Genomic DNA, 13,217 nt, shown 5'->3' with positions numbered 1-13,217 from the left:
AAGAAAAGAATTGCATTTGGCAGCACTTTGTTGAATAAAATACACATTTCAACTAAATCAATTAGATCCAACTCCATGTAATTATCTTGAATGCAAACCCAACTTGAATTTAACTTCCTACAGGAACTATGCAGTTTGCCTGTTTAAAAAGACAGATTTTATCACCAGCTAAAGGCAGTTCAATTAAAATTGGAGGCTTAACCACCCAGAAGCCTGCTGGCACTGTCTTGATGAGCTGTAATTCTAATTGGAAACTCTTTGCAGTCAGCACACAACGAAGAACTGTAGCTGTGTTTTCAGTGATGCCCATGTTCTTTGCAGATGTTACCTACGCAGCATGTCCAGAAGCGGGTTACACAAAGTGCTTGGGAGATGAGGGTGGGGGAAATGAAGAAGTCTGGATCCACCTGAACTACAAAGCTGGTTCATTCTTCTTTCATAAGAGGTCTTGAGTTTGATTTTTCTGTATCCACCAAAATATTTTTCCTTGAGATATTTTTACTTAATTATTCTGCCGACAGAGTTAAAATCTATTTTGTACATCCAAGCAAAGGCCAGAGGGGATTGATTATATGCTAGAAAGCTTTTACAAGGGGGCGACTTGCTTGAAGCATGTTAAAATAAAAGCTGTAGTAATAGTAACTCAAGCCATTATATTTGAATCCATTCGTATATTTTAGAGCTTATGATAATTGATTCAATGCAGTTGTAGCTGACGGAGTATTTATAAGAAATATCAACACAATTATTAGCATTCGATTATTGATAAACAATCTCTTCATCTTTGGTTTCCTCACTAAATGCTCCTAAGTTCAATAGCAATGTAGACAAGAGTACTTTATTGCTTCTTTATGCTCTATTTCCTTCTCATCTTCCAGCCACTGAATTCAGTGTAAAAAGCCCTTATGCCCTTGTACGGTAAACTTCACAAGGAAGGACCTTTATTTTAAAAAATAAAACCTGAAAATAGATAATAACTAACACCAGAGAGCCCAAATTTTAGCTAAAACATTATGACAAGACACTATCCTCAGTTCATTAGCTGTGATAATTTAATAATTAGAATGGAAACATATGACAGTTATTTCCCTCTATATTATTTATTTACAGGTTTCAGCAGATTTTTATGATAATATTTGTAATTGTGATAGACTGAATATGTTTACAATGTTATGGAAATATAAGGTCTAATATATAACAGAGCTCCTTACTTTTTTTTTTCCAAATGTCAGATTCTTAATCAAAAATTACTTCCAAAAATCTTAAAAGGATTTATTAATATTGCATTTTTACTCAGTTTCAGTATTTAACGTATACATCAGTATAGAGGCCACAACTGGTATAAAAATAGCCCATTTTTCTGTATGGTGTTGATAGTGTTTTGCTTTCATCTTTTTAATCTTTTTTGCATAATTTCCAAGGTTCTAGTAGTAGGGTGTCTCTCAACTGACATGGCATTCCTGCAAGCAGAACTTCCTTGTTCACTGTTAGGAATTGCAGCTGAGAAAGTATTAACTCAGCTCAGAAGGAAACAAGTGATCTAGCAGTGCCATCAGGAATTTCACCACTGAAAGGTGGGAAAGATGGGGGAAATGACGTAAGTTTAAGAGAAAGAATGGAACCTCATAGAAAGAAAGAGGAAGAATATGGAAATGGAAGGGGAAAGTTTTTCAAAAGGGCTACTTCAACTCTTACTTGCAGATGAGATGTTAGTGCTTTGATGTAATTTCACTGAATCACCTTGAACATTTTCAGTAAGTTTTGGGACATTGGGCAGAAGTCAAAAGGTTAAATCTTCCACTAGATTTCGTAAGTAATTTCACTGTTTTTAAGTCTACATTCATCTCTCAGAAGATATTTTTACATCAAAGGAAGAAAGACAAGTAAAAATTCTAACTGGTAACTTTTTAGTGTTATACCGTTTTTTCTTGTAGTTACGACCATGGTAACTTTTTCAATCTCATCTTTGAAGAAGAAACCACTGATGTATTTTAGGTCCTTTCAAGTAATCTAATGCAGTTTCTTTACTTTTTTCAGTATCTAATAATAATGAATAAGAGCAAGATTAATACTTTAAGGGGATAATGAGAACTTTTCTTTTTTTTCTGCCTTTTGAAAATATAATGTGCCTTGGAAATAATGTTTCCTTTACAAGAGAATACACTGGGAGGGTTTGGAATTTTAATTAAATGTGATGCTCAAACCAATTACGCTCTACTACTACTACCTCCTTTGGATGAGAATACACAGCATTTTTGTTGCTTTTCTACAGCAATGTCCCTCAAAAATAAAGTTTACTTACAAATAACAAGAATTTTTAAAGATATGTTGTTTACATATTCATTCCCATAGTTGGTGCATATTTGTTTTAGCTTTTTCTCCCATTCACAGAATGTCACCTCGAGATATTCAAACTGCACCCTTTTAGAATACACACTGTGTCATCTCAGGGCTGTTACACGAGGATTTGGAGACTCCAAGAAGGAGGGGAAGGAGAGAGAGAACATGACCTGAAGAACTCCTGTCACTGCAGGACTGCTCTATTATGTGCAACATCTGTCCAAGATTCTTCTGCAGTAGTGTTGCAGCTGGTGAAAATGTGGATTGAGCTCTGTCTGGATTAACTTGTGCTCTAGACACATGGGCCCCAGTGCCTGAAAGGCTCTGCCTTAGCAATGTTCTAGCACGCCTACTATCCCCTCTAACAATCTGTGCACAGAGATAACCATTTCCTTAGACAGCTGTGTCAGGAACAGCTGCATGGAATGACTACAGACATGCTCCTGACATCAAGTGAAATTCAAGTATTACTTCAGAAAGATTTCTACAGTGTAGTTTCTCCCCCAGGAGCATGGTATAATGATGAATCATCCATACCCATTTGTATTTCTTGTATCCTTATAGGAAAGGTAGGAGCTACTGGGAAGCTGCTTTCATAAAGTGATGCAATAATGAACAGGATGCCGATTCCTCAATATGTAGCTTTCCAAGAGTCCTGAAACATCAGGCTAATGTCCCAGTGGGGAGGGAGTTCTTAATATAATACTTTACCATGACAGGCAGAATCTCATTGTGATAAGGTGGGTTTCTAACTGAATTATCAAGCCTCATGTAGCCAGTAATCTGTCTTGGGGCAAGACTGCTAACAACACTAACAACTATGAAGTGCTTAACCGTTATGGTACTGAAAAATTACTTAAGCATCTAAGATTAGTTTTTTATTCTCTGAGACTTAAAAATTTCCTTAATTTTAAGCAGGAAAGAGTCCCACTGAAGACAACAGGCATTTCAGGTTGACTAAAGATACAGCTGTTCTTATTGGTTCTGTTGCATCATGCTTTGGCCCTGAGCGTGATAGTTTGGTTTAGCTAGAAAAACAGAGTATTTCCTCAGAAATTGTAAGAGGTTTTGCATTTGTGTTGTACTCACATTGCATATCAGTTTTTCTCGCACTGTAACAATTTTTTCATCTTGTGGTAGTGTACAGTTCATCAACACTGAAAAAAAGTTAAAGAGCCATTTGTCCCTCAATGCAAAATATTCTCTGAGGAAATTCTGTACAATCATGTGCAGTTCTGAGATACATTCTACTGAGGGTAGCAATGTAACTCTCCCAAGATCTGTGGTGTAAACTCTATGTGAACCTCTGGCTTTATACAGCTACTTAACAGTACTGATTTTTGTATTTTCCTTTTTCTCTGGGTGTAAAAAGGTACATTATAGCTGCTGTTCTTTCTGCCATGCTTTTTTTTTTTTTTTTTTTCTTGCTCAGGTGCTGGTAATAGGCTCAGGCTTCAATTTAGCAATGTATGTGAGCTTAATTTCATTGTGTTGCACGATGGATACATAACTTTGCTAGATAAGGTTCTCAGCACTGAGCAAATCCTTTTTCCTTCTAAAGTTTGAACCTGCTTGGTAGTTAGAGAAGATCCTCCTCTTTAACAATTTTATGGAAATTAAGTCCTTGAGAACATAGCAGTTTTCATGTTGCTATCACATTCTGTAGACTGCATCATAGCTGTTAAATATGTGATAATCAAGCCACCAACTCTATTTCTGCTTCTGTCCAAACTTTTCTCACAAATATGGTTTCCAACATGATACTAAGCTTGGTAAAATTACTGAAGACCTTATGCACAAACTTGGAAAGCTATCGGTTGCTTAGCTAATCACATATTGAGCAATCTGTCACAAAACAGCAGCCACATCTGCTGCTTACCTAGTTCTTCAAGCACAGACAGGCACTGTTAGCAAGAGCTAGAAGGAAACTGGGAGTTTTGGCATTAATAGAAAAATACAATAATCATAATTTTGCCATAACATTAATAAATATTTTGTATATTCTTAAATTAGACACTTTAAAATAAAAGTAAAAATCAGTCATTTGGAACAACGTTGTCTTCTTAACTTCTTTCAGAATACATATAGAGGCTAACATTTTATTATTAGAAAGCCATCCCAAAACACTCATGATTTAAGGAAATTGAACAGCTTGTGCCCCTGTGTAAGTAACCACATATTCTTTATAAAACAATCCAAAAAAGGCTAAAGGCTATAAACAATCCAAAGAAAGGCGTAAGGCTACCCATATAATCCCTTTAAAATGATGAATAATTTTAAATCTCATTTATATGTATAAATATGGAGTTATTCTATCAGTAGAAATACAAGCATATAAAGTCGATAGAGATAAGAGAAACAACAAACTCCTGAGCTGTATATGCATATTTTGCAATGTTGCTATGCATATCTTGGCTTCTTCTATAACTGATTTCAGCGTATTTTGTTTTGAAGCTGCTACAGCAACATTAAAGTGTCAGAGACTTCAATTTATATACCACTCTGCCCAAACCTGTAGTCCAGTTACAGAAAGGGAGGCAGTCACATCATGAGCTATTTTTTATTTTGCTTGAAAACACCTTGCAAATAAACGCTTTATGGTTATCAAATCCTCATGTTAATTATGGATAAGAAAACTCTTTAGACAAGAAAAGCATGAGATATGCAGACAAACACAGTTCTCTTGAGGATGCTGAGTGTGCAATATGGTCACTGATCTGTCACTGCTGATTTACCTTTGGATCACCTTAATGTTTCTGTAGCAGCAGGAAATATATCTTCCATGGGATGCTGTCAAGCTCAGAGATGTTGATATTCTCCAAGTTTAATAACAAAGTGGTTTCTCATTCATTTAAAAATACTGCAATCTGATTTGTGGCTTTCAAATAGCTGATGCAAATTTTTAAAAGCCTTCCAGAAATTACCAGGTTTGTTAAAAAGTTGTGGTACTTGACAGTCATGCCCACAAGCCAAGGTTTGATCAAAAAGTCCAAAAGGATTTAGCCACACCCAGAAATTGAAGCATTTATGAAAGAAAAATATGCAACTTACTTGACAAGTATTCACTTAAGAATAATTTGCCTTCAAATTTGTTTGTTTCTTTATAGAAATCTCATTATTCAGACTTGACTTTAAACACCTTTTGAGAGTTTTAGGCAGTTGCATTTCCCTTAAGCATGGGATTACTGTGTAACTGGTCACAACACACATTTGTACTCTTTGTTTTCAGAGTATTAATGGGAAATTTAATGAAACTAGGGAAAATCAATGAGGAGAATCAACAGATGTTACCTTGCAAGCTGGGATTTCTTCCTTGCCATGCTGGGAGAAAGGAAAGAATTATTTCATACGGCTGGGATGGTTTCGAAATGAGACTTACTTGCTATTCTGTAGGAATTACCACTGCTCGTGTTGTGGGGAGCGAGAGAGAGTTTGGGGATTCCATTTACACTCAAAATGTTAGTCTAGTTCAACCACACTGGAAAATAGCATTATGGACGAATTTATCTAGAGAAAGAAAGTAGATGAGATTTGTGAGTGAGCATTCCAGCTAAATGAGACCCATTCAGCAGGCCTGCAATTTACCTGCAGATGAGATGGAAAAATGAGGGAAGAGTAATGAACTAGTAACAGTCAGGTTTTGATTATTAATCCTAACTCACTATGACTCCTTATTTACATGTTTTTAAAATGAACTAGTGCATTAAAAACAAGTTTCTCATGCATTTTAAGTTTCACATACACTTCTGAAAAACTAGATACCAGACTCTCTTACTTGCTTATCCTGAGAACTTCTTTGGTTCTTGTGTTGTATTTGTCTTGACAGTTTTATTGCTTAATTTCTACTGAGGAGAAAGCAGCCTGTATCACATTAAAATAAAAATATTACAAGTGACATCAGTCCCTTGAAATTGCAGTCACAGATTAGAAGACAAAAGTTCCTAGTACATGGACACAATTAATTTAATTCCAAATTAATTTAATTCCAAAGCAGTGTCACTGAATTTTCTTTTAGATTCACCTGAGTCTGTTGAACAAATGTTATGATGTTATCATACATGTTACAATTTTAAAGCATCTATTTCTTTTATAGAATGGAAAACCTATTTCTAATAAAGTAAAACAAAAATCTTTGATTATCAGAAGTACTACTGTGTTTATTCTACGGTAAACTTCAAACATGTTAAATTACTGTTTCTGAATTCTTTAATAAATTCTGTATTAATTTGAAGAGGGTATAGCAATGAACTGTATAAAGCTCCTATTGATGTGCCACAGTGATGAAATAAATAATTTCTAATTAAAAACTGAAAATAGGAGCCACTTATCTTTTCTAGATTTTGTGTAAACTACCTATATGAAAACACCTGACTTCCATTTCTCTGGAGGAGAAATGACAGTATCTGTGGCAGCTGGATCTTGCTGCTTTTGGATGCTGGAATAACAATTGAAATTTGCACATTTTAAGATAGAAATGTATAAATAGTTGCATTTATTATATGCAGTTAGTTTGCATGCTGTCCCATAACATGCAGAGATGTATAAATAAAAATATAACAAGATGAAAGAAAATATCAAGAATACATATGAACATAAACTATCTAGCTTCATCCTATAGATTGCAGACTAAAAACTGCTATAGCACTTAAAGGAAATGAATCAGAATTTCAGACTGGTAGCATGTCTATTGATCATTTCAATATTAAATAATTTTGTGGTTTTTGACAGCTGCATGCAAAGAGAAACAAGCTGTTACATAAGGAGAAATAAATCACAGTAGAAGATTATAAAACCAGATCAAATTGGCTTTCAGAATTTCTAAACTGTTGTCTTGTCACAGGCAAGGTGCTTGAAAAGCAAAGGGAAGGAGATACGGCTCTTGGTCCCAAATACCATCAAAAAGCAGGCCCAGTTTAGGAGAGAAGGTGTTCAGTGCTGTTTGGCCCTACCCTAACAACTTGGTGGAGCATCTCTTTCCTAAGCGATCATTCATGCCATTCCCAAAGACTAATCATCTCTGCACAACAGCTGCAACAGGAGGGCCATAGGAAATCTGTGTAGCAAATAACATGATTTATTGTTCAAACATTTTAGACTACGTGAAATGACTTTCACATGTTTTGTTCTAGTTTTGCCCATTTTTTCCAAAATCTTGGGGACCTCTGATTTCACAGAGCTCCACTGGAATCCTAAAAAAACTAGGATTATTGCTATTGCTCCTTCATCACCTCTTGAAAGAGGATCATCATTTCATCCCTTGCAGAAGTGGAAGGGATAATCAGGTTTTAGAATTCAAGCATTATTGGGATATTAGGTAGATTTAAGTTAGCAAAAGGGGATTGTAATACTATAAGCTATAGAGGTTGAAAAACCAAGGAGATATAAAACTGTAAGCTCCAGTTGAAGTATGAAGCAGTAAACGCAGAAAAATGCTGACATCTATAATGCATCAGGAATGTAAATTAATCCATTGTAACATAAATGATAATTGAGAACTATCACTGATAACTTAGGATGAGTGAAAATTTTGTAATTGGGTCTGAGTACAGTGTGGAGCTCTGTGAAGCTTCTGACCAGAGTAAAGGTTGGTCTGCTTTCTTAATTGTTTGTAATTATTACTGCTGCATTTCCTGCATTTTCTAGTATGAGTGCTTTCAATTGCATATGCAATAAGAGGTTACCTTGTAAGGCACCTAATAAAAATAACCTATCTATGTGTGCATCTTTTTATATTAATGACTATGTTCCAAGCTTTCCTGTATCAAAGCAATTCAAAAGAACAACCATGCTATGATATTAGATTCAAGTTTAAAGCAATCTAGTTGATAGGTTCCCAATTTACTTTTAGTATCCAAAATACTGTAAAGGACAAGTGAAAAGCCATTTGCAAAATACACACAACATAAAATGTTTGGTGACCAGTAGAATACTATCTATTTGTCATCTTATTAAATTAATAATGTTTAGGAGTTGAACACCTAGCAGTTTATTTTCCCCTAAAGTAAAACCTCACGGTAGAACTTGGATTAAAAATGGCCTAAAGAAAGGACTTAATCTGATTAGGAGATGACAGCTCCATCCCACATCAATTTACAGAAGTCAGAAGTGGTTAGCTACATCAGTTTTCCTTGGTTATTATGTTCAGTCTTGAATAAATGAGGGGGAAAGTCTGTCTGTGCTCCTCACATGCAGTCATTTAATTCACTATTCTTTTCTGGTAAATCTCATTCACAGTGCTCCTTTGATATATGATTGGTGATGCCAATTACCACAGGCATATCAGTTGAATGGAATATATTCCATTTTATTAGAGAATAAGACATCAGTGAAATCTGTAATTTCTGTATCCCTTACTATTTAATTCCTATACTGTTTATTTTTTGTTTCAGATGATGAGCATGCATCCTTTGCTCCCACTCAATTTCTCATTATTTCTCCATTAAGTCAAATTACAACATAATTCAGGAATATCCAAATTGATGAATGATGGTATTGCCTTTCAAAAGCTAAAGAATCATGGGGTGAACAGCTTCCTTCATCTAAAATATTTGTCTTATCAGATGTTCAATCCAGTTGAGGACAACATAAATTTATGAGTTTAGAAACCAGCAGCCAAACTGATAAAATATCCTTATTGCAAGCAATTTATCAGGCAAATGTCAATAATCTCAGAAATAAGCATTAAAGAAAAACAGAAAGATCAAAATAAAACTGGCGAGTTCATTGGTTTAAACCAAATTATAATTTAAAACTGAGTTTGTTAAAAAAGAGAGTTTTATACAAAAGTGGATTGGTCTTACTGATATTTTAAATTTAGATGAAGTCCTGGCTTCCAAAGGGTTTGGGTTTTACCCACAGTGTACAGTTAGATCTATTCTTTCTCAATAACAGGCATCGGCCATCTGGCAAGACTTGGCAACTTGTTCAATTGTTGTAGAAGGATACATCTGATTAATTACCTTCTCTGCTCATAAAAGGTTTTCCTGAAGAAATAGAAGCATGCCCCTCTCTATTTCATCCCATGGCTTGTGCAGTTCACTGCCTGGTGTACAAAGAACTTTAGCAGGTCGCTGCACATTTAGCTGGAAGGCCCAGTTATCTAGTAGATAAAATAAAGAAAATATAAAGCTAATCATTATATGCTCTGGTGTAGCAACTTAAAGTACAGTCTTTATGTCAAGTCTATAAGTATCATGAATTAAAAAAACATACCGGCGTATAACGACAGAACAGAACACGCTTCAGTAAAAGAAACGTTATGGTAGGTCTGGCTACTGACTCAGTCAAGGCTCACACTTAGTCTTACAGAAACCCTTTACAGTTGTTAATGAGAGTCTGGATGAAAAAAAAAAAATAATTTGGATGTGATCCATGCCACATAGGATTAGCAGAAATCATTGAGACATTTAAGATATTCTAGTAGAGCTACCACTGTAGACAGAGACATCTAACATATTTTTAAGAGTAAATTTTTTTCAAATAACATGTTAACTTGAATTCTTTTATACTAGTTTAGACTTTTTGGCCTAGTTCGTTCAGACTTGAAAGGTGATCTAGCTCATTATTTGACAAACTCTGGGAATAGTCCATCACAGTCTTGCAACATCACGTATTACCCCCCAAAGTTAATGAAACTGATAATCAAGAAAAGGATAAGCAGAGAATGGTTGAACCATGTAAGCATGTGAACACACACGCACGTATGTAACTACATAAAGAATAAAAAGTTGCTCTATAATATTGTTTTCAGTAATTCCTAACAGACATTAGATGTAAACTGTTAAATAAAGCCAAACTAATAGAACGTGCCAAACATGCAGAAATATTCTTCTGGACCTGACAAGAGTCAGCTCCCCCATGGGGTCCTGCTGCCCAGCCCCTGCCAGCACTAACCAGTCCCCGGGCAGCTCACTGGGGCACGAGAGCTCCTTCTAAGCCCTTCAGCATTGGAAGAGAAGAAGAAAAGCTTTAACGCAGTGTGGGAGTTACCCTTGGCGGCCCTGCAGGCGCGGAGCAGAGCGGGGCTGGCAGCAAGGCCTACGGCAGGCCAGGGAGGAGGAGGAGGCAGCTGCAGGTCAGGGCGAGACCATAAGTTATGTGGGAGGAAAAGACAGCAGTGATTTCAAGGGTAGCTATATGTGACTCTTGACGATGGGGGTGCCCCCGATGACCCAGGTCTTGGACCTATGCATTAAATACAGTAAAATAACCCAGCAAACATCAAAGGTGATATTTCGTTCTGATGCATACACAAACAATTGACCTTTGCTGCTGCAGGTTTTTTATATTTTAAAACTCTCACACCACAAAGAAAGGCTAGGATTTCCCCTCAAAAATCCTCAAAAGAAATACATGTAAGAAATTCACAGATATGGCAATGTCAAAGACAGAGGTGGTCAAAATATCAGAAAAGATGACAACCTTGCGAAGTCCCTTGATTTACACAGGAGGCCCAGAGCTACAAATATTTGTTCTTGTTCAACAACTTCATCAGACACAGCACAATCTGCTGGCTGGGGCAGTTTCACTGTGCACACTTGGCCAGCAAAGTCATACTTTCTAACACAACCTGTGGGAACCCACCAACACTTGAGAACTGTAACTAGATGTGATCTACCAGGTGGAAAAAGAATTGTGACTGGTTTGTTTTATTTTCTTCTAGCAGGCAACTTCAATTTATCACAGCCTTATTTTCTGGATCATGTGGATGAATCCTGCTAACAATATAAAATAACAACAAAATTTTAAAATTTTATAACTATTTTAATTAAGGTGTTGCTACTTAAGGGTCTCCTTTAACCTTTCATATAATATGTTTAACAAAACATATAAACCACGGTGTTTTACAATAATGAATATGAATATACTATTATAGTTTGACTCCCTGAAGTAGGATGAAAGGTACAAGCCCTGGTATACATTTAATATAAATATGAATATAAATATAAAAAGCCATTAAGCTCCTTTGTAGTATGAGATGTCATAAGCAATGAAGACTTTCACTTAATAAGCATATCTTTGCAAAAAGGAACAATTTCAGCTATAAGGAGAGATTTTATGGGACATATCATAATAAAAGGATGAGGGAGGGCAGAAAGCTGTAAGATCATCATAAAACTGACATAGAAAGCAACAAGATGGTATTAGACACAGTGATACAGATAGAATTACACTGAAAAAAATATACTGACAAGAGATTTCTGGAACAATATCCAGAGTATACCTTATAGTTCATATAGTTCACTTTACCCTGGATTCAAATCAAAAGGACTGAATGATTTTTCCTAACAAACAAAAATATTTCTATTAAATCTATTACAAAATAAACCTCTATGTGTAAATTAATAAGTAGTTATAGTGCACTATTCTTCATTCCTTTGCTGTATTGCATAGGTAATATCTTCAGCAAAGGTTTTTTAAAGTCATTTCTTTGCAGTACTTGGAGCAGACTACTTGAACTTCTTGCAGTTGCCAAGACATGCCTGGGGTCAGCTACAAGCAAGAACAGTGCTGAGAACTCAGTAGTCCATGTAAACTGGAGAGCTATAGGTATTGTTCCTGTATTTGTTTGAAGAGCACTACAAATATTTTCCCTGATACTTTCCATGATACTACTGAAGATACTAATTTTTTTTTTTTTTCCCATGATACTACTTTCCATGATATACTGAAGATAGTAAATTCTTTTTCACTGTTGTTTTGGTAATTACACATTTCTTTCCTTTTGGGTCACTGATAGGTTGTACACATGAAAGATGTACCAGATGAACCCAAGAAAAGTAGATGGTGAGAAAATAATTTTGACATTTACTGCATTAATTATATGATAAACACATATGCAATATAATAGATATAATACATATAATATATAGACAATACATAGAACAGCTCTTTATGAACAACAAAATTAGAAACACACTGATTCTCTAGCAAATCGTCATCAGCCTGACTGTGCTATAGGAATTTGTGGAAATAATCTCAAAGAAATCAATCCTTGAATCTCCATGCTTACGCAGTGGGCTTTGAGTCTTGTAAGCTGCTCTGTCACACAAGGCACATCTTTTGACAGTCAGATCTCTTTTTTTTTTTTTTTTAGTACCTTTACGTCTGCAATTATTTTTCCTGAGGCATAAGTTCCTTGGTCAGGTTTATAAGCATTCAGATAAGCACAATTTTTTCGCAGCTGGTTGATCATACAGGCATCTCTGTTCAGGTGATGGCAGTTTAAGTAATAATAAAAAATTTCTTTTGAATTACAACTCTGAGTAATATGCCTATGTGGCAAAAAATTCAGAGAGTAAACCACAAATTTTCACAGGATTTTAGGTTTGGTAAATAAATAAAACAATCAATTTTAAATAATTCAGTAGTATCTTAAAAAAAAAACCACAACAAGGGACATATGCTTAGCTGACTGCATGTTCCTGAGTGATATTTAATTCAGCTGATACAGGAGTTGATTATGGCCAACAGATGGTCCAAATATTGCTTACATATAATTAAGATATTTTATTTTTAATTTATATTTCATGGCTAGATCTTTACGCGTCTTATACTGGAGCAAACATCTATTCCTGCCATAAAGCTCAATTAAGAAAAGCTGTTTTCCCTGTGTCTTCCATAGTCAGAACAGAAGTATGTATTGTGCACAGTTTGTGCTGTACAGCATATGCTTAGATAATCTCTCCAGTCTGATCTTGAAGCATTACTTGTTATCTTCAGTTGGGCTTTATTTCATGATGTCAACACCATCAACAAACTACATAACACATCAACAAGCTACGTAGTATTAAGGTTATTAGCACCAGTTGTTTTTTATAATCCATGTAATTTCAATACAGTTTTGATGAAAATGTTTCCAAAAGCAAGAAAAAAAG

The 13,217-nt window shown here is 35.3% G+C and overlaps 1 protein-coding gene across 3 annotated transcripts in view; it reads right to left on the bottom strand.

The window, feature by feature from the left end:
- MPPED2 (metallophosphoesterase domain containing 2) overlaps positions 1–13,217 on the bottom strand; it is a 240,608-nt gene that overhangs the window by 213,314 nt on the left and 14,077 nt on the right. For 2 of the 3 annotated variants that reach the window (XM_074917980.1, XM_074917979.1), the window contains 3 exons: positions 9,300–9,439; positions 6,116–6,201; positions 5,720–5,847 (listed from right to left, as the gene is read on the bottom strand). The gene's annotated coding sequence lies outside the window, so the exon portion shown is untranslated. Of the gene's footprint in view, positions 1–3,429; positions 3,498–5,719; positions 5,848–6,115; positions 6,202–9,299; positions 9,440–13,217 lie in introns of all 3 variants that reach the window. The other variant, XM_074917978.1, reaches the window with a different exon arrangement.

This window comes from Athene noctua, chromosome 14 (assembly GCF_965140245.1).
Source record: "Athene noctua chromosome 14, bAthNoc1.hap1.1, whole genome shotgun sequence".
Classification (NCBI taxonomy): Eukaryota; Metazoa; Chordata; class Aves; order Strigiformes; family Strigidae; genus Athene; species Athene noctua.
Note: the sequence above shows the minus strand (reverse complement) of the source record. Positions and strands in the feature narration are given on the sequence as shown.